Source organism: Dermacentor variabilis, chromosome 5 (assembly GCF_050947875.1).
Source record: "Dermacentor variabilis isolate Ectoservices chromosome 5, ASM5094787v1, whole genome shotgun sequence".
Taxonomy (NCBI): Eukaryota; Metazoa; Arthropoda; class Arachnida; order Ixodida; family Ixodidae; genus Dermacentor; species Dermacentor variabilis.
Window position 1 is genome coordinate 84023386 of NC_134572.1, and position 22905 is coordinate 84046290.

General features: G+C 45.3%; 2 protein-coding genes across 4 annotated transcripts in view; one reads left to right on the plus strand and one right to left on the minus strand.

Annotated features, from left to right (window-relative positions):
* The window catches only part of LOC142582905 (beta-mannosidase-like), a 301465-nt gene that overhangs the window by 151945 nt on the left and 126615 nt on the right, over nucleotides 1–22905 (minus strand). The gene's annotated exons all lie outside the window — the stretch shown is intronic.
* The window catches only part of LOC142582906 (uncharacterized), a 197758-nt gene that overhangs the window by 50434 nt on the left and 124419 nt on the right, over nucleotides 1–22905 (plus strand). The gene's annotated exons all lie outside the window — the stretch shown is intronic.

Here is a 22905-nt window from a genome sequence, read left to right on the forward strand (position 1 = left end):
CATTTCGCTCCCAGTAGATGAAAGGTGCAACAAGGAAAGAGAGTAAGATCGAACTTTAATCACGGGAATGACTTAGAGCATGTATAAGTTGAGGTGTCGAACGTCCCGAAACTGCACACTGGATCACGAGGGTTGCCATAGTGGAGGGCTCTGTATTAATTTTGACCACCTAGGGTTTTAACCTGCGCTGAATCCGACGTGTTTTAGCCTAACTATAGGTGCACGACCGTTTCCTGCATTTTTCTCCCATCTAAGTGCATCAGCCGGGGCGGGGAGTCAACCCCATGACCTGATACTCAACAGCAGAAGACCACAGCCACTGAGCCCCATGCAAGGTCACTTTACAGAGGATTAATTACTCAGTGGCGTAAGCATGGGAGCCGAAAAAAAAAAGGTTCGACTTTTTCTCTAAGGTCAGTTTAGAAGTTTCCGAGCATGTGCAGCCGTCCACAAATGTTTACGGGACGCAAGAATTCCCAGAAATCTGAATATATATCAACGAAGCCTCGTTGCATGGCGTCGAATTCAAAGTTTCGCTTTTGCAAGCTACGCAGTGCTCCGTTAAATCTGAAGCGTCCCGCCTTAGCACAGCAAGAATTCGCATTTGTCGCGAAGCCCGTGTTTCGTAAATATTTACAGTCGACTGTACCAGGCCCAGTCGACTATAAATGCGGACAGAACAATCACCGACGTATAAAGCACGCCGGTGTCTTGTGCATCGGGGGCACGTTAAATATCTCCTGGTGGTCAAAATTAATCCCGAGTCCCCCACTACGGCGTGCCTCATCATCAAATCGTAGTTTGGGCACATAAACCCCCAGAATTCAATTCAAATCAGTTTATGTACTCTAAGAAAAAAGTGCATTATAATTACGTATCTGAAAAAGAAACGAACGAACGAAGACGTCATTGCCACACAGTTTAGTGATATTTGCAACACTATCAAATAATGGCACGTAATGGTCATGACAGGAACATTAAGTTGCGTACAATTACTTTTTTTAGGCTTGTAGCGCAGCTGAGAAAGAGCAAAAAGGAAGGTGGAAGTGGTAATGAAAGGGAACGGAGAACAGAGTGGAACAGAGAACAGAGCGAATAGAGTGAGCTCTGTTCTCCGTTCCCTTTCGTTACCCCTTCCACCTTCCTTTTTGCTCTTTTTGAGCTGCGCTACAAGCCTAAAAAAGTCATGACATACCAATCGCCCAAACTGCCACGCTTTTGCGTACAATAAACAACACTGCACAGAAGCAGGGAAAGGAAGGAAGGAAAAGTAGGGAGGCCAACAAGACGCACGTCCTGGGAAGAAGGTGCTATCGGTGTGAACATATGCGCAGGACAAAGGGGAACAACACATTACACAATAGAATTACCAGGTTATTATTCGCGCCATGTTTTCAGAAATGACCTACTGAGTATATATAGTCACAAACTTTCGGGCACAGAATGTACCGGGTCGTACGACTTACAGTCTACACATAACATCGCCACAACACGGCACATAAATATTACTCAGGCATAATAATAGGAACTATACTTTATCTAAACATTGCGTTAAGACTGTCACTACACAGCGTAAAGGCTACAGGTGACGGTGTTGTAACATTTTACTGACTGCTCCGCGAAACCTACCAACTGATTAGTAAAGGCAGCACTTATTTTAAAGGGGTGGAGACATCAAAATTTTCGTTCATGCGTTTGTTAATTCAAACGTTGCGTCATGCTTCAGGGAGCACGATACACACAGCGGGATTCATATATATCCGCTAAATAATTTAATAATAGCATTATTATACCGAGCGATTTCGGTTTCGGCTTCTGGGCCCCGAGGGATGCTATGACGTCACAGAGGAGGAAATGCAACATGGCTTGGTCACGTGGGCCACAAAAAATAGTGACGTAAAACAATGCTGCGTCGTCTGCTCGCGCGTATGCGTGCTCTGCCAGCAGAGGTCAACAACTGGCGATTCGAAGTGCATGTCGCGATTATTATAATTATTGCGAAGAGCGACAACAACGGTAAGAAAATATTGCGGCTTGTGAGAGTCGGTGATTCATTCCGAAGCGCCGTAAGCTTTAGCTTTGAATTGAACCGGAAAAGGCCTAGCGACGATATCGGCGGCGCCGAACGATCAGAGGCGGTGAAGCTGCCGTCGGTGCCAGAGTGACCACTCCTCGGTCGCTGATTGGCCGCATTGCCGTACGGATGCCGCACAAATGGGTCCCGGGCCCGTCCTCTCTACGGCAAGGAAATCTCGCCGTTCGCGAGCAAAACCGCCGTCGCACGGGGGCCCGCGAACGGCAAACGGCGTGCGGCGAGTTTCCGTGCCGGTAACGTGGACGGGCCCTCACATTGAGAAAGGCCAAGCGAACGAAAGACCGCTCCGAGCTGCCGAACTATGCGACTATGCGAGGAGAGAAGCAGACAACACGAACGCCGCATATCCTCAGGTCCCTTTCGGAGTCGACCGGCTAGTGTTGCACTCAAACGCGTCCGCACGGCAACTCGCCGCTCGCAGTTTGCCGTTCGCGGACCGCCGTGCGGCGTTCGTGTTGTCCACTTCTCTCCTCTTCTATCCGTGTCTGCACGCCTTACCCCTTTGCATTAAGAAAGGATTTCTATATGCCTGTATCATAGTGGAGGCTATGCTCGGTCGCTCAGCTCAGCAGGCTCCGTAATCGGCATTTCATCGCTACTCATCAAACGTCACGTTTTTGTGCTAGTGTGCGATGACGTCAATATTTTCGTTCCTCCTCTGTGACGTAGTAACTGCCGCGCTAGCGATGGGTCTCGACTACGAGAAGGAGTTTTTAATGACTTTTTGGTGCTGAATTAAAATTATTTTGAAATGTTTGCAGCGTCCAATACCTCGTTCTGGGTGTCCTTGCATAAGGAAGCAGCCTACAACATGCTTTTTATAGCCTCAAAATTTGGTGTCCCAACCCCTTTAAGTCTGAACGATCGAAAGCAGTGAACAGCTAGTAAATTGGTAGTAATAGGTGGTAAATTTAGTAACTACATTCGTTATTACCTTTTTACGACGTTTGTTAATCGGAGTGTAGGCGTAGCATGCGATGCGTCCACTTAAGTGCTGGAGTTTCATGTTAAAAAAAAATGAAACCGCATTACGCAAGTGTTTCAAACATATGCATCTGGTATATAAACTAGTTCAGCCCGCGTGAAGGTATTTAACCGAGTTTAAGGCTTGGTTACGGAACCAACCGAAAAGACGCCTTTTTGAAGTAGATATTATCATGGAATGGGGGGGGGCCGTTCGACATACTGCATTGAATGAGCCGAAAATAAGCTCTGCGAAGGAAATACAAGAGCACATTCGTGCGGAAACAAATATCGACTGTTTTATAAACGTAGTGAGCATGCTGTGCGAAATCGAATGGAACGAGGCTTCTTTCAGGCAATTAAGTCGGTTCTTCGTGTAATCCAGGCTTTCATTCGTCGTCCACAGCAATCACTGCCGACTGAATTTGATATTTAAAAGAAAGCGCATTAGCGACCACATTATCGCTGCGTCGCTAAAACTTACTGCAATGTGCAATCGATTACGACGGAGTCTCGTTTTCGTGCATTCCCTGCTCGTAGCCGTCATATTGCTTTGAAGTTTATCGTTGCGATCGGAAGAGAGAGAAAAATAAAAGCTATTGATATCGACATTAAGGCTCGCACTGTCTTAGCGACCGCACGAGGCGATCGGTAATTAGGGTACACGTAGTATTGAACTGCTCGCTTTACGGTCAGCGGAACAACGCGATAGACGTCAAAGGGGCGTATTAAGGCAAGAGTCTTCTGCTTTGGCGCAGTGCTTCCCTGCCGCGTGCCCGAGCAGTCACAATAGATGTTTCCCTCTTCGCGTTATCGTTCATTTATCCTTTCCGGTCGTTAGGGCAACACCGAGAAATAGGAGCGAGCCATACGGCACGCCAGAAGCGAGCGCGCAACGTCAGAAAAACGCGCTACAGGAAGAAGTGGCAAGTCCTGCCAAGCTGAACGAGTTAGATGAAGTCAGTGAAGCACCGGGTCGGCATTAGGGTCACGTCGTGGACCTTGCGAATGCTAGTAGCGTTGCTCGAGCCCGTTTCTCCCTGTGTTTTGGCCAGCGATAGTAGGCCTAAGCGAGAGCAGCACGAACGCGAGGGCAAAGTTCGCGCATGCGCCAATGTTGCCGATATACCGCGGTATGTTCCCTCGGAACGGTGTTGCAAGAATCGTAATCGACGCGCCCGACCGTGATCGCTAGCACTCGTGAGGCCTTTATGTGTGTTAAAAATTACTTGCGTTAAGGTCATGCGGAGACAGCCATGTCTCTCGCCCTATGGGTGACCTTTGGAAGAATGCGCCGACATCGCAAAGAATGGATCGTAAACGATAGTGCATCACTTTTCACATATCAGACCCGCAAATGGGCCTATTGGGTTTCCAAATACTTCTCGCAATAAATGCATTCCCTTTGACTACCTGCGCAGAGGCTCCACCTTCAAAGGCGACGTGCGACTGCCTAAAATTCAACGGTGAACCTCACTAAATTTTTTAGCTTCTCGCGAAGGCTACGTATATTGTGCCCTCCACAATGACATTCGTACATGCGGATATAGCAGTACCTTTTTCTGACAGTGGTCATGTTAATCTATAACCTAATGCGGGTGCATACGGGACGCTTCTTCCCGATAGCTTTATTTTTGTCCTGTTTACATCTATATTCTTCTTTTCAGATTTAGTATGTTTGTGTTGGTAGTACGCGTGTACGTGTCCCATTAGGAAAGGGTTAAAGCCTCAGTTTCTTAACTGTGTCTCGGTATATCCGGCTTTGATGCAGCCTACCTCCCCCTTTGTCTGCAGCCTGTTAAATAATGAAATAATAAGTCGCCGCGTAGAGCTGTAATTCCTTCAATGAATCCCACAGCTGTAGCGACATCTTCCCCGAAGAAAGTAAAAGTGGTAATACTGTTCGTGAATAAAATACTTCTTTTTCACATTTCCCTTTTTTTTCATGAGAACGTCGTGCCGCTTTCCGCTAATTTACCGCGCCTCTGAAACGAGCGGTCCCACATTTGCTGTAGAGTCTGAAGAGTCGCCGCATAGTTGGGTGCACGATAGACGGCGTCGCCCACGCACGTACAGAGGTTAATATAAGTTCTGGCTGAGCGATAATTTATTTGTGATGAGTAATATTTGCAAAAGCTACGCAAACAGCTTAAGTCTGAACAGCTTACTTTACTGAATCTAAATGCTAGCAGCATAGAGAGCAAATTCCCTGATTCTATATCACCAACAACAACTTCGTATTCCATGCATATACTCGGCTAAACTGAAATGTGGCTACAGGAGGCCTTACTAGAGTTCGAATTTACACCTTCCGGTTACGTCACTGTCCGTTCGGATAAAAAACTTGGCAGAGGAGGTGGTGCCGCTCTTTTATCACCGTCGAATCTGAGCTTCTCTGTCATTCCTGGGTCTTCTAATATTGAATCCTTCTGGTTCAAAGCTTAGGTGCTCAAGCAAACTTCAGTACTGTCGGTATATGCTACCGTCTTCCTGCTTCTTCCGCTGAGAGTCAACGTGGGCTCTATGAATTCGTGCACAAGCACAGCTTCTACATTTCAAATCCGATGATTATGAAAGATAATTACGAATCAGGTGTATACTGTGGTACACCCACATTTTTTTGGACGTGATGCCTTTTCTAGCAGGCGTACTTATCAGCATCTCTTTGCCCTGCAACTGAATTTTCATTTTTCATTTTCAGAATAAAGTATTTTCATCTTGACATCATATTTTTAAGTTCAAGCGCTGCAGAGAATCAATCGCAGTGCGAAATATTTTAGGAAATTTAGGACCACAAGGCTGCATTGTTTCCTCTTTCTTGTCCCGTTTCGAAGTCACGCGTTTAGTTCACGAGGTCTTATCACTTTCATCCTGAAGATGACACTTTTATTCTCCATCACCTAGCTTTTTCATTAAGTGAGTTCAGCAACTTCAGCCACAAATGCGATGTTCTTACTCTCGTCTAGAATTTCCAACGTATTATTAAGACATCCATTGAGCACATTGTTACCCAGACAAAAAAATGTCGCCTTACCATGGTTTAACAGAGAAATACTACAGCTATCATGCCGCGTAAGAAGATTGTGGCGCTCTAAAACCTCCGCCAATTATGAAATTTCTTCGCCTCAAATCAAACACGGCCAAATATTTTAACTTTGAAGAGCATCATCCGAACTTTCTAATAGAAAACTGTTTAAAATTTGGCATTCTGCCTAGCTTGCTATGTCTTTTTCATCTATTTTTATAATCCATAAAGAAGCTGTCAATGACCCAGTAGGAATTTCTAATGTTTTTAATATTTCGCTTCCGTATACACTACTGGCTACGTAACGATACAACTTTTAGACGCTTACTCTTTTTGGTCCATTCCTGACGTCACAATTTCAGCCGAAGGTATGCTGAACGTTGTCTTGAATTAGACACCAAAAAATCTTCTGGCCCCTATAATATACCCAACTTGTTCTTAGTGAGATATTCTTCACGCACTGATAAATATCTAATATTTAGCAATAATTTTTCAAAAGAAACCTGTGTCGAGACGTGTTTTACCCTCCTCTTGGAAACTCGGAAAAATTCTGCCCCTCTGTAACTCGGGAGACGAGCATACACTCAGCAACTACAGACCAATTTCGCTAACATCCTACTCTTATAAAATGTTTGAACACATTGTCCACAAACACATATATTATGTTCTGAAGTCTAACAACCTATTAAGTAGTGTTTAACATGGTTTCTGGCACGAATACAATACCGTAACTCAACTTCACGCATGGCATTTCTTTACAACAAAATTTAGGTAATCGGATCAACTCAACTCAACATTTATAGATTTTTCGAAAGCATTTCACAGTGATTTCTTTTAAACTTCTGCTCGAACTCAAGGCAATTCTAGTTAACTTAATTAACTAGTTAACTTAAGACTTAATTGAAACGATAGGCAGCTTCCTTTCTAACCACCCGCAGTTGGTAAGTTTTCATTTTGAAGACTTTACCAAAACGCCAGTTTTATCCGGTGGGCTCCAGGGCTCAGGTTCAGGACGTCCGTTATTCCTCATCTTTATAAACGACATAACAAATAATTTACCGTCTAGAATCCAACTCTGCGCCGACGATTGTGTATTTCACTTCGTAATTGAAACCCCAGAGGAACTACGCTTAAAGGGATAGACAACCGCTAGGAACATTAATCGAGATAACCCCGTTGATGTAATGATTCAATATCGTAGTGGCTTAAACGCGCCATGTTTTTCTCGTTAAACGTGGATTTCTATATTTAATGAATGACTAGCAGTCGCGAAATATGCCCTTTGGCACCCTACGTGGCAAAAACATGAAGCCACATAAGAGATCCACCGCGTGACCTTCTACTAGTGTACGCAGTTGCTCGTCTTTTTATTAGTACTGAAATGCAGCATACATTTTATTGATCTAAGTTTTCCTGACTTGCAATGTGCTAGATAAGCCTTCGTTTGTAGTGAGCAGAAAAGTGGCGCTGCCTTCGCCTTCGTTTTCAATGAGCTGGCTTGGCTCGTCTATCGACAGAACAACGACGACGGGGGCCAGCCAGCCATGACGTAGGCGTGCACTTGGGGGGGAAAACGCGGTACAAATATAATAAATGTCTGTACAATAACGCGAACTTATTGCACCAGCGTTTTATTTTCAAAAGTGGTTGAAGAGGCGAAAATGTATATATATAGGTGGTTAACCACAGCTACACTCACTCTTGTGAAAGCAGAACGATATGCGATTTTCACAGTTTGCGAGGCGGGCTATCGACATCGCTCACACTTCTCAGAGTTGCTGGAGGAGGGATTCTTGCTTTTTTAGAGGATGCTCAGATGGAAAAGTTATGTTTATTAAATATCCACGCACTTTTGGAAGTAACCGCTGCAGATGTAAGCACTACCGAGGGTGAGCTTTGCATTGCGCCATAAAAAACTAGGTCCTTAAAGATCGGTTGTCAGTCCCTTTAACAATTCATTCGCCACACTCTCGCGCTTGGTGTGATACCTGACAAAGTAACATTAACTTATCTAAGACTGTTGTAATGTAATTTTCAACCAGCACTATAACCTTGTTTATTTTTTTTTACAAAGCTCACCTTTAAACAGGGTATCCACTTGTATAAATCTCTTAATCTCTTTTTCACATGACATCTCCCCCAAAAGAGGCTAAGCTTCCGTTATACAAATCGCTAATCCGGCCCATACTAGAACCTGCCTCACTTGTCTGGTTCGTGTACCATCAATGTAAAATAAAAGAACTTCAGGCAGTAAAAAAAAAATGCTCTGCGCTTTGTACGCTGCAGATACGGTTAAACTTAACACCACTTTCTGTCCTTCGTGAAATTAATTTGCTGTAATATATATATATATATATATATATATATATATATATATATATATATATATATATATATACATATATATATATATATATAATGAATAACCTCCCTACCTTTTCATTTATCTCTCTCTCTTTCTTTCTCTCTCTCTCTCTCCATGTCGGCTTTCGAATAGCGAATACTTATCTGTTGCTGAACAGTCTTCAACCCGCCGTTATTGTGAACCTAATCTGAAACCGGTTTTCGCTCGCAGTAACACATTTAAACATAGTCCTTTTTTTTCACGTACTATTGGCCTGCGAAATTCTTCACCTGGCAATATCCATTCCGTCCCATCAAATGAATTTCTCGCCGCAATAGCTGGCAATGCAGCCTAATGCTATTTCCCCTACTTCCTTCTTTTTTCTCATTGCGTTGCTATAAAGATGTTTATTCTTTTTGTTCTTTTCACTTGTGCCTACTCCTGCAATAGCCTTTCCTGAGCTGCTGTATGTTCAAGTAAATAAAAAAATAAATAAATAACATTGTCTTTGTTTAACGCCTGTGTATGTCTTGTAGCTGGTAGCTCCGTCTTTTTGCGCAGCTTTCCAATTATGTTCTTTTATGACTCGCCATATACGTGTGTGGCACAACAGCGGTAGCGTTGACACTTATAATTTCATTTGGCAGCATTATTGTATGTCATAAGCTAAAGGATATGACGAGTAAGAGCTTTAAGACCTTAAGCATATACCTGGTTTCCTATTCCACTCGAGCAGGAGGCAAAGGAGCATATAAGAAAAAAGAAAAAGGGTGCACAAAGTTATACCAATTTCAATTGTGCACACAAATGCAAGCCCCACTATAAGCCATGTCAGAGCACAATTAGAGCTGTCACAGCTAGATGCCATGACAGCGTATCGCTCCATACTCGACAACACGTTCTGGTAGAAGTCATGCATGCAGTCGATGTAAGAACGCGCGCCAGACTCTTGTGGCGTAGTTCAGCATTTATTATTAACTCAGTACGCAATCATCATTGGCAGGCTTTCTAAAAGAGCAGGTCGCGACATTGTGTGTCGCCTGCGATTCGCCATTCCACTCACAGAGTTCCCGCTTAATGCGAAATACCCCTCTTAAAGAAGAGACCTGGTCTTTATCTCCTCATAAGGCACCCAACTCGAGTCACGGCTTCGGCAGTCGTCTCGGCAGACTGCCTTTCCTTCAAATGCCCAAATACCCACATCAACGCACACTCCGAAAGGCCCCCGAAAGAATAAAACGCGGTATGCCAGCGAACGCCGACAAGCGCAAGGCTCTCTTTTCGTTCATCCCCGCTCTGACAAACAGGCTTCGTTGCCAGCAGCACAGAGACACGTAAGCGGCAGCTTCTCGTCCACTGCTGCGGTGCACCGTTAGCGCGCCACCGAGAGTGAAAGCCCAGCCCAGACTGCCTCTCGCCACCCTCCAAAGCCTTCCACGGCACCTCTGCCTCCGCTCGCGGGTGCGTGTGTTCTTTACCCCTGCACGTCCCTCTTCCGAGTCCCATTGTGATGCGGCGCGGAGAAACCGCCATGCTGGGAGCAGAACAAGCCTTGTCGGTGCGCGGACGTTTTTGATGGCCGCGTGTATGCTGCCGTACGCTCGAGGCGCTCGGTCGCTAGGCTCTGCGGTTGAAGCGGTCGGAGGGAAAAGAAGGCAGCGGTGACCGACCACGAGCCGTAATTTGTCCGGAGACGTGCCCGGCCTGCCCACACTCGGCAGCCGTCGGTCGGTCTCGAACGGCGGCCCTTCTTCTTATTATTCGACGATGACGACGACGGTAGACTTGCTCCCGACCTTGCGACGGTTTCCCCGAAAGGCGGGCTTTATTTGGTTAGCCTCCCAGCATCGCCCTTTCCTTTCTTTGTATTTATTTGCCTCGGACTGACGGGTGGCAGCGTTGCTGCTTTCGTCCTGCCGAGTCTCGTCCGCAGGAGAAGAATGAAGGAAACGGAGCACCCTTGTGGTTTCGGATAAAAGTCGTCGGGTGGCAAGCGTGCCTCTCGTAAGCAAGATGAATCGCGTTTGAGTGCCGCGGTTGGTGGCATTGTCAGGTGTAGGGACGACAACCGTAATGAATTCACTCGGCCCATCATTTCCACATCCTTCTTTGACGTTCCCTCTTTTTTCGTGCTCCTAAGCGTACTGACCGAGGACTGCCGCGCCGAAAGGGCAAGTGTCTTGTGGACGAATATTGTTTTTCCGTTTATAAGCGGACGTTTTCAAGAAATACAGTAGCTTATGGATAAACAGATAAACGTAACCGTGACCTTCGAATGCGAAATTCGTTCGTCGAACTCTCTTAATTGAAACTGTGATATGAGAAATAGTCCAAGTACTTTTGACTACTGACAGAAGAAGAAGAGATATGGCGGTAGTTACAGCCCTTGTTCTTAATCTCAACCATAATACGACGGTACACTTTAACAATTTTAAAGTAAATACCCCATGGCCTTTAAATTTAAAGTTCTTCAGTTTCTGTATTGTACACGAGAGAGCTAAACTTGCTTTGTGATTAGCTATCGCTGTACTTTTGCATTTACATGTATATATAGAAGCGTCCGCGGTATTCTAAACACAACGGCAACAACATTTGGTTGGAGGGCAAAAACAAGAAGGTGTTGACAAGCTTTCGTCAAAGTCGTTTTCAATACTTATTTCTTATCTTTGGGCTCTGGCATCAACGCGCTCTAGAGTTCACTTAGGGCGTTTTGACTGTAATGCTTTAGCCTGTATGTATACGCAACGTGTAAGCGACTGTCAGCTTTAGGCTGTCGCAACTGTGATCGCGTTGTGGCGACTAGAGGAGTACAAGTTTAACCACACAATACCTCTGATACCATGTACCCCCCCCCTCCCCCCGATTTATGTATATATGGGTTGGCTGTTTGCAGGCTGTTTAAGGCGATTAGTGTCGCATGCCGTAAGAGGCAATGCACTAAAATGAAAGAGGCTATCGTACTCACCATTCAACCGGTCTGGACTGTCAGCAGCGCCGCCGTAACCGCACCAGACAGCCAAACAATTCACATGGTAAAAGCACGGGATAGCTCGTGTAACTTTGACAAAAGGTTGTGCCTTTCTCTTCAGAGCGCTTTACTGCCGTCGATGTTCATCGAAACGGTCTGTCTAGCACTTCGGTTTCATTCTCTTTTTTTTTTTCTCTTGTTGCAAACACTGAGAGCAGAAATCACGCTTGCGGAGCAGAGACCGCGTAGGGAAACATTCCGCCAACGCCCGCAAGCGCCGCACGAAGCGTTCGCCAAGAAGTCACGTCCGCTGCCACATTTATCGCTTCCCTATACGCGCTGACCTCGCGCAGCATTTGCGTAGCGGTAGCTTTGCCTCGCGGACTGCGACAGCGGACGTGCGCAAGCAGCGTGCTTGGTCCGTGCCGCCGCTGCGAGTTCGGAGCGTCGCTCCCTAACGAGGCATTTAGCCTCCAGCACTTCGCGACCGAAATGCACGCTCCGTCCTTCCCGAAAGCGCCGAGAAAAGGGGAGGAAAAGAACAAAACACAACATCGCCCTTGTTTCTGTTCCATCATCATGATATCCTCGAAGTAAAGCGTGTGGCATTTATTGCAAAAAAAGAAGTGTTTTTAAAGAATAAAGTAGTTCTTGAGAAATCTTATTGTCTTCCTCACTTTATACTGGCTTGACTCCCACCCTAATCAAGCGCCTCCGAAAAACGTGTCATTTTTTTTTCTCGCACTGCTTCCTTCACTGGCTCAGCTGACGCCGCTTCGATGTTTCTTTGAGTTTTCTTAGTGCACTTTGGAGCCGTTGGAGCGCTTCAAAAAACTAAGGTTAGTATTAACGCAATTTCAGTTTCGTTCAAGAGACGAAAAAGGAGAAAAAAGTTTTGTATTCGTTTTTTCTGTTCCTGACATTCGCTGTGGCGCGATGCAATGAGACAGGGATGCGAAATCATGTGTCAGGGCTACGAAACAGGCAGAAGGAATCTTGGTTCACATAGCCGTCAGAGGGTGAAGGCGGCTGCATGCTAAGAACGGACGTCGACTAGTCGTGATTTCCAACCAGCTCACGCTGAAGCCGCTCGTCAATACGCCGAAGTCAATCACAAACAAAATGCTCAGAGTATTCCACCACCCGCATTTTGGAGCACGTTTACTTGAACTACGTCGACTTTGAATGAGCTCATGTGCAAGTGAACTAGATCGGCTTGTCAGTTAAGCCAAATACTTTTTTTTTAGCTTGAAGCTAGCAGCAAGTGTTTTTCAGTGCGTCTACAATACACTGTTGACATCATTGACAACCCTTAGAACTCATGAGGGGATAACATGCATTGCTTCGGCCAAAGTCAAAGCAAAAATGCACAATGTAGTACCATGAATCACAGTACGTCACTGTTAGCCATCTTAATTAATAAACACTTGAACCGGCGAAGCGAAGTCAATTAATCATAACTTTTAGGTTTTTAGCGTCCAAAATGGGACGAGAGATAGAGGTACAACGCGGACACAGCGCTGGCGCTGTGTCCGCGTCGTACTTTGTTTCTCGTCCCTTTTTGTGCGCTAAAAACCTAAAAGCTATGGAATACCAACATGTCCAAACCTACGCTCTTTCAATTAATCATGTTTTAAGAAAAGGAATAACGGCGTCGGGGAAATAGGCGGCTAAGTAAGGCGACTCTGCCTTGTGCTAATTCGGATAAGAAAATGTTAAGAAAAAATATTGGTTAATCCTAGGGCACATGTTGGCCTCAGTCATTGTCAGTGAAAGCGCAACGGCAGTGATTGGGGTAGGAGTGAGCTGGTGTTATGCGCCGAACACTTAAGTGCAGTTTATTGTTTGAACTCGGAGGGTCCATAGAATTCACAAATAAGTTGCATTGATTTAATACATTAGCGCAGAAGCTAAGTCCAGCTTGTTCTTCGCACAGTACCGAACATTACAGCAACAAGAAGCATACAAGGCTAGACATGATCATCGTCGGATGACTCCATATAATGGTCACAAGAAATAAGCTTTGTTGCCTTTACTTGTAGTTAACACATACGCACCTTCGTCCTTTGCAAATAGGAGCGTGCTCCAGCTCTACCCGTACGCACAGAGAGAAAAGCTTTCATCAAAGGAGAAATGCCGCTACTCCAGCGCCCAGCGCTACTCAGTCTTCGATGTCGCAAAGCACTTGCTCGTAATCAATTTATTTCTTCATGCGTGGCATTTCTGCATGCGGGCGCTTCCTGATCAAAGCAACCTCATTAACACCTGCAGATTAATTTCATATTTCGCCGTTTGCACCGAGGAGGCCAGTGTGAGGAAATGATTAGGGCAACGCCTGGGTAGTCCATCGTTTTACTTTCGTTTTCGTACAAGCTTTGTTTTAATCGCCTCCACTGGGAGGCTTTCGCGTGTCCTTTTAGTCATGTGACCATCTCGGCCTGCTCCGCCACCACCGCGGCTGGTGACACTTCCTTTGGACTCAGAGACGCCTGGCGAAGGGCCCACTTCAGATTGCGTGGTCACTACAATTCGAAGTTTCGCAAGGGGTGTCACATGCCTTCTGCTGGAACATAACGCTCCGTCGGTACGAATGGCATGACAAGTTGGTGCAGCCCTCTAGTCCATTGTTTGCACTTGTGGAAGAGAACAACTGCAAGTGTGAGCGTCTGATCAAGCCAAAGACGTTTGTTGTAAGCGTCTTCGACTGCGCGGTATCGTTCTCCGTGCACGCACGAGTCCACAAACCTGGTTTCGTATTCACAAAAAAAGCTCTTGCGCTGTAATTGTTCATAAGAGACAAAAGTCAGCCGGACAGAGCAAGAAAAGAACGTCGCGTAGTTTCGTAAAACGTTTCGTTCGTAAAAGCTCTTTGCCTATGGCTGGCCACCTTCGCTAACAGTATGTACAGCATCAGGATTGGATGGAATTTTCTCTTCGAACAATTTTATCGTAAGATCTTTTTGTCCCTATTAGTCCTGGGTCCTTATACACACAAAAAAAAAATGTTTCTACACTAGAACTGCCCTTAATTAAAATGCCGGTCAATTGTAATGGCAGACAGCTCTAATTCACATAAGAGTTTTGTAAATTCAGGCAGCGTTTCTTTTATTGACCTTTCTCTAGGTCTCTCTATAGTCCTTATTTCTGCTTTCCCAATCGCGAGGCGCCAAACTGGATGTCATTATAGTTAAGCTTCTTACATTGCTCATTATTTGTCTCTGTTAGAAAAAAGGGACATTGGCTGTAGTACCAGGGCCACAAGAAGCTGTTACGCTATAATAGTTTGAAAGAGCAAGTTTAAGCCAATCCTGATGTACGTTCGACATATTGTTAGCGAGCACGGGCGTCCAATAGCAAATACCTGGTTGCGCCTTGGTTGCGTGTACATCACTCTTACCTACCTTATGCTCGCCTTGCGCAGGTCTCTGCCTTTCAATGGCACAACAGTCCTCGGAGAATAAGACAGATACATATAAGGACCACAAGTTTCACTTTGAATCTGACTGACATCGCCGTTGCAACATGCTATCTTATCCAAACATAGTGCGCGATCGCTGAATAAACCTCCACAATATCCCTAACGTACAGTTCGTCTCTCAATTAGGCTCTAAGAGGGGGAAGTCACGTCACCCCATGACGCTTCCTGAAGGAAAAGAAAGGAGAGAGAGAGAAAGACTTCTCTGGAGTTCCATTTTTTTTTATTCTTACATCTGCTGACGCACTCACTACTCCTTCCTTCAAGTCATACATAACGGAAGCGGCTGAACGGGCAGCCATGTCAATCGTATTGCGGAGGCGGCCTAAGTGCCGTCATCTATCACAATCTTCCCCGCCACTCTCTTTGCGGCTACCGAACTCAACAAAGCGGCCTTTACACCATCAGCCAAGAACGACCGATGTGGCGTTCCATTCTTCCCACTCATAAAGATTTAAGAAGACGTTCAAGCCAGAACTAAAACAACCCGAACCTTGAAGGCAAAACTAAACTGAACGGTGAATTCCCTTTTGTTTCTTTTTTGTTTTTTGTTTTTTTGTTTTCTTTCGCACGTATTCAACGATTGAGAAACTTTCTGCGGGGTGCGCACTTATTTTCTGTCTAAACAGACACTGAGGGCAACTGGCAGGAAATTATTAATTCCTGAATTATACCCGACAAGACGAACGCTAGAGGAGATGATTCTCATCGTCGAACGCGGTGGAGCGGTTTCGACAGCCCTGGCGTCAGCCATTATTCTCGCGCGACAATTGGTGCTCGGCCGCTGCTGCATCGCGTCCCCCCGCCCCTTCTCGGCCCTCTTACGAACTCCACCCCTTCATTCGTCCCGTACTTCCGCTTCACGCTCGTTAAGCATTTATGATGCCAAATTTGCTCCTTGCTCCGTCAGCTGAGTTGCTCGTTCGGAGCCACTTACTGCAGAGAAAAGAAAAATAAGGACAAAGAAACGACCGCAGTTATCTAATAAAGCTCTTCATCTTTTTCTTTCTCATGAAGTTTTTAAATAATATGATGAGGCTGTCGTTTCTCTGTATAACCATACATTATTCCGTGTTCAATAATGGCGCGGAAATGCGTCCGTGGGTCGAAGAAAGCTCGCAAGAAGGTGACCACGGACGTTGAGTGTGTTGTATAGAAATCGCGTTTACTGATTACTAATCTTGGTGCCATATGGTTGGTACGCAATTTGTTTAAACAGCCAAGCTCGTTCACACAATGTGAAAAAAACAAAATAAAACACGTGTTACTGGTCACTGAGGCAGGAGTTATTACACATACCTAAACTAAAAAAATCAGCTGCATAACTACGAAGTCTAAAGCTTCTATAGGTACAACCTCCTACCTAGAAGTAATCATTGCTGGCAGTGTAGTGGAAGGACGCAACTTTTTTTAAGGACTCTCTAGCCAACAGTGAACTCCGTTTGATCCCACTTTCTTTAGCTTCTTCTTTCTTTTTGAAAGCGACAAGCGTGACTAGTAGCTAGATTGTCTTACCTTTCTTCTCCTTTTCTGATTTCTTGGGCAACCATATTTCTATCGACTCACCGACAGAACAGCGCATAAGCACGTTGATGTTGATTCCTTTCCTAAGGGCAGAGTTCTCTTCTTCTGCTAAATTAAAGGAGATGTGGGTGCCTGTATGTTGCGCAGTGTGCTTTCAAGAAGCGAACTAACGACAACGTCATTACAATGAAATACCGCTGTTTTACGTCCAGAGAGAAAAATAATACACGAAACGTCCGAAAGAAGCACACAGATTATGAGAAACGCTGTAGTGGGGGCAAAGGAATAAGTTCCACCACCTAGGGTTTTTAGCATGCCCCAAAATTTAAGTTTACACCAACGATACACATCTTCTAACACCACGTGGCTGAAGGGCTCGGCCTGACAGTCCCAACGTGGGAGCGGCCTGCGTCAACCTAAGGTTGACTTTCAGGACCCAATAAAGTTATTCATACCGTACCAACGATTTGGCATTCTACCACGATCGGAATGAGGCTGCGGGAGACAAAAATGGAACCCGTGACCTCGTGCTCAGCCACTGAGCCACTGCGGTGACCATTAAAGTATTATCGCAAAACGTTATGCGTAAAACGGGCCCGGACAGTTCACGTAATAGTTCTGCAACAACCAGACCAACGCAGAAATAGTGTGAGAGGTTCCGGGACAGAGTTAATCCTTTGCGCACTACAAATTCTGCTATGTAAGTTACAAATATGCGACTGTGTCTGAAAAGCTCGAAAGTTTCGCTTTCTCCACCGATCCGTGCTGTCACGCGTACTTATGTGCACTTTCCTGACAGTGACACAGAACGTAGTGAAAGCGCGACTTTACATGGCATGAGTCGAAGCAAAAGAGTTTCGCGGGAAACTTTGTCCCGTTATCAACAGACCCGAAGTCTTTCACTCACAAGACCCACTTCGTAACTAGCACTCATGCCCTAGCTCCCTTGTATCGTTCGAAAGGCCAACTGTATGTCGGGCCGTAAGGACATCCGCATCACCTGGCCCAGAGCAGGAACCCGCATTGTTTCTCGCTGTTGGACCTACACATACCCGCCCAATGCACATTGACTTTCCAGGAAAGCGGTTGGTGCGCTGCTGACAGGCTACCCTCGTGGAGTTTGAGCAGTGCCACGGAGGCCGGCACCACGCTATACGACAGCCACGACGCTACCAGACTTTAAGCCTCGCGCACTTGAAACTTTACAAAAACAAACGAAATGTGTCCTCGCAGCACCGGGAATGCCTACTCCCTTTTCCATCGTTCTGTTTTCAGTTCCTTCCTGGCGCCGCGAAGGGGAATAACTTTGAGCCGAACATAAGTTTGGGGGCTCTGTTTTCTTTGGCAGCTCATTTTCGCGCTCCCGCGCCTGGCAGCCGAAGGGGTTGCGGAGAGAGGGAGAGGCGAAAGACGCGCCGACTTCACAAAGCCTCGAGCCATTGATCTGGCTCCCAAGTCCCGCTGGAGCGAGCTAGCGGGCGGGCGCTGTGGGATCGTTACTGGGATGTTTTCTCCCGCTCCCGGTGCCGAATTGTGTCGAACCTCTCTTCGGGCTTCCACCGACACCTCCGCCGTCTTCTCCATCTCGCTCTCGTCGCAAAGCAAGTGAGTCCCGTTCTTGCTCCTTGCAAGAAAGAGGATTACGTCGACAAGGTCTCGCCACTCCTATCCCAACCCTCGTCGTTCTTTAGGCTTCTTTCGCACGCTATGCTCTACGATGCGTTTTACTTTTTCCCCCAACCACTGGAGTCTTCCTTTCGTTCTTCCGGCACCCCTTTGAGCGCTGAGCCCAAGAAAGCTCGCGCAGGAGGTGGTGGCGGTGGTCCGGGGTGGTGGCTGCGCGGCCACACCAAGCGTATCTTCATCCCCTCCCACTGTTTGACTCGGTCCTATGATTCTCGGCCCCTAAGCGTAATCAGCGTTTGTTCCTCGCTGGGTGGCGGGAACGTCATTGCATTTTCACCCCTTCGAGCGAATCGATAAGCCGAGCAGGAAACGTTTGTTTCTGGATGGAAGACAAAGTACGTGCCTCGCGAAGAAGAACCGTGGTCAAAGGTGGTAGTGTTGGCTGTGATGGTACAGGCTCCCCGCGTGTATAGGACGCACCCTCTGTCCATCGGCAGCGTAAGTTCGTATACTTGTCTTGCCTCCACGCTTCACGATCCCATGCACTCTTCCTTTCCTCTTCAGGACGTAATTACGGTATCTTCCTCTTCTAACGCTGCCATTCCCACTGCGTTCTTCCGGCGTAATGCTTGTTCTTGGCACCGTAAGAGGCCTATGCGGCGATGGAATTGTTCCAGGTCACTTACTCTCGGAACAACGCAGGCGAAGTCTGTATCTACGCGTATAATTTCTTCTAGCGCCTTCCATTTTTATCATCGCCTACTACGTTTTTTGTTTTTCTTTCCTATTGATTCAGAACCATTCATTTTCTGTGCTCTATTTCGTTAGGATACACTACTGCCGTTGTAAATGACGCGTACGATTCTGCAATCAACTCCGATGATCGAGCGCAGATGCGCTCTGCAAGAATGATCATTAGGCTGCGATTAAAGCTCCGGTCATCAACGCGAAAGGTCTCGTCTGACGAGACTGCAATCTGATCGTCAATAACGTGCCTCTCACTGAGATGGCATCCCTTGTGAGCTTATTATAAGACCCTCCCCCTCCCCCCACGTCCCTGTATCCATGCCACGTGCATGGCGTGGTATATATATATAGATGACTGACACACACTCAACGATCAACGTGCGAACTTGTTTCCATGTGAACGGACAGGCCGGCTATAGTCATATACTTGAGACTGGTATAAGCTGCAGTAATTATGAACGTGTTTGGGGTAGCTATAATCAAATTATTTATACGCTTCGAGATAGACCGACACACTGCAATTGGCCCAATATTACTGGAGTAACGACATGATAGTGGGAGAGCGCTACTTTTCCACCTGCTATAGCCCTGTAGAGGGACAGTGACAATTGACTAATCAAGAAAGAAATCGTCAGTAGAAACTAGTTTCGCAGAGTAGAAGTACGATTAAGAGAGTTATGCACGTTATTGTAATTTTCTTTGGTGAGCAACCTTGGCTATTCAATGAACGGCCAACGAACGGATCTATAACAACTCGTCACGTAGTTGTGATTTCAAGACAAGGCTAGTTTCCCGTGGCAGTGGCTGAGTTTCTACGGCGTTCTATCAAGGTGAGCTCAATTTCTATAGGCAGCAGCGGCCACTTTCCCATAATAGACGAATTCAATAACCCATTTTATAGCACATTTTGTGTGCGCCTTAAAGAACCGCAGGTGGTCAAAATTAATCCTTGGAACTCCACCATAGCATCCCTGATAAACTCTCGTGTTGCCTTGGGACATTCGATGCACTCAGTCAATCTACCTAAAAGGCTACTTCATGAAACACACTTAAGACTAACAATCTAGATATATACAGTTTTAACGTTGTTACTTCCCTTGTGATTTAGCCTGGTAAAATTCGCAGCGAGATCTTACTGGATTTCAAGAAAATAGAAAGAGGGAAAAGCGAGATGAGGAAGGCCATATGGTTGACCGGAAGAGCTGGCTTGCTAGTCTGCACTGGAATGCCAAAAATAGAGAGAAAAAAAGACATTCACACACATACACAAACGCGGAACACACACACATTCGCGCACACGCATACACGCACATAAGTGCGCAGGAAGGAGGCGGGATTGTTACATTCCTTCAACTATGGCACCATAACTGAACTAGTGACTTGCGGTACAATAAGAAATTCCAGTGAACAAATACTGATGAGCCTCGATCAGTCACATGTAACGCAATGGTTTATGACAGACGTTGTAGCAAAGTGTTCTGGATTAATTCCATGAATCATACAGAGAGATTTATCATCTCCCTAAGTCTCACGCTTAAAAAATATCTTGGCTTTTCCACATTTGACTGCTATTGACACCGCACTGTTGTGAAGGAGATTCGAACCCGTATCCTCACAGTCACTCGAAGATAAAAAGAAACTGGGCAATTATTGCGGTGAAATAAATCTAAATTAGCGTGTCTTCAATCACCGAGTGGCGAAAATAAATATTGACCCCTTTTATTGTTATCGAAACCACCTGCTTGCCCACCTTGGCCCGAAAGTTCTATTCAAGCCGAAATGCAATTAGGACTGGTCTTGATTAAGGCACGCCACCGCCCATCGCAACAAAACAGCAGTCAAATTTTGGGGTCCTACTTCTTCAATGATAAATAATTGTTGTCTTTCTGTCTTTAGGCACACAGCTTTCGACCCACTGCACACCGGCGTCAAATCACTCAGGAGAACTATTTTTCTTTTTTTTTTCAAGGGGGGGGGGGCAACTACGTACAGTCATATACAGTATTCTAAAAAATTATCGTCTCAAGTGCGCAGAGACATTTAGGCGTTGTAATTAACGGACTCAACGGATTTCCACCAATTTATGTGCCCTCAATCTCTCTCTTACATTTCACGCATTCCCGTCTCATTCGAAAAAAAAATCGAACTGAAATATAATCGGAAGGCTAGAAGATATTATTTGTAACACCGCACTCTTGAGACAACTGTTATCAAGTTGGAGGAACTACATTTATTCCAGTACGGAAAACGCTGCATATATACTCGTATAGTTTTAATCATTGTTACCAATATGTCCCACTTAGTTAGTGTAACCTATATGTGGAACGAGATTATGACGTTCAACTTACTGAATGAAGCTTACGTGCAACAATCTTAAGCGTGTACGGAATAAGAGAAAAGAAAGGACAACCACCACGAGGAGAGAGACAATAAACTCGTTTCTTCGAGTGCACAGACATTGACCAGACCCTCGGGAGAGCGCCGGGAAATCGCAGCGCCGCAGGGACTGATACAGGCATGATGAGGCGGCCTGTCGGTTATGGTGGCTCATTCATGAGCCATGTATACATCGCGACCAGGAAAAGTATATCGGAGAGGAGGAAGCGTGCAAAGAAAGAACCCTTGTAACCGCCATCCTCTCGTCTCCCCAATTAGCTCCAGAGAGAAAAGAAGCGTTCTCTTTGCCCGGCAGCCTTTTCAATCATCGTGGCGGATTCCGTGAGCATTAGTGGACCTAAAGTGACGCGCCGTGATCGATTGCGAGTCCCTGGCTTGTTTTCATCTCTCGGAGCGCTTTGTATTTTTGTTCTGTTGCAGGAAATATTTTAGCAACCCGCAAGCTATCGCTAAAACAGAGCCATAAATGGTGGAATTAGGTGGCGGCAAAAGAAATGCATTTGCGTTGCGGAAAATTATAAGTGCATTCGAATGACATGCAACGAAGGTAGGCATACACAAAGGGAAATAGCAAGGTTACTATTCAGTGCGCTTTTTGAACCGAAATTCATTCCGAAGATAGGGAAGTAGTGAATAAACGGGGAGTGCGTGGGGACTAAATCTTGGTATTTCTCTATGCTCCTATGCTTAGCGATAAAAGGGAAGATAAACAGAGAGAGAGAGAGAGAGGGAGATCCGCCGACGTCACTATTTGAGAAATCGAAGGATGCGTGTATGTACACACGAGGCACCTCTCTGACTAGTTTTATTCCTTGCTTTGTTTGCGCTAAAGCTTCTTGTAGAGTTGGTGCTTTGGTTTGTTTGCAGTACGTTCTCACGTATTACATAAGAAAGAGGTAGCCTCAATTTATTCACATAGCCGGCCGTAATGTGAACGCTACCGTACGCTTTATCAACAGTGAAATAAATGCGCATTGGAATCGTGAAGTAACACTTTTAATAATTATTGGTAATAATAAATTATGTATACGTTACACACATACAAAAATTCATTCGTTCATTCATTGGGTAATTCATAAATCAATATTTTTTTCTAACTTTCCTGCATTTTAGGCGAGAACCGTAGAAATTTTTGAGCAACTACTACGATTTTATTTGTTTGTGGGGCGCCCAATGTTAAGAGGAAGCTTTAGCTCGGGTGCTCCTATCTAAATACATATAAAAGGAGAACGCGTTTTTCTCAGCAACCACTGCCCCGAATTTGACGAGGTTTGTTGCTAAAAAAAGAAAACTTAGAATCTAGAGACTGTTGGTTTCGAATTTTTGTTTTAGGTCGTCAATGTTTTATTAACAATTGGCGAAAAACGAAAATTTTCAAAAAAACGAAACTATCAAGTTTACAACCCTGTAACTCAACAAAGACAAATGATAATACAATTCTGTAAATCGGATATAATAGTACATCTAAAGTGGACAAAATTTATATGTTACACATGAATATAAAAAAAAGATTACTAATATAGAAATACAGCTTTTGCAGAACCCTTGTAACCAACGTGACAAATTCACGTAAGATATAAATTGGCATATCTAATTTGTCCGCTTTGAATGGTCTAATGGACGCCGGTTACAGAACCGCGATATCTATTTTGGATGCCGTGCTATGAATTTGTAAACTTCCTGCTTCTATTTCTTTCAAACTTTCAAATTTTTGATAATCTTCTTAATAAAATTCAAGCTC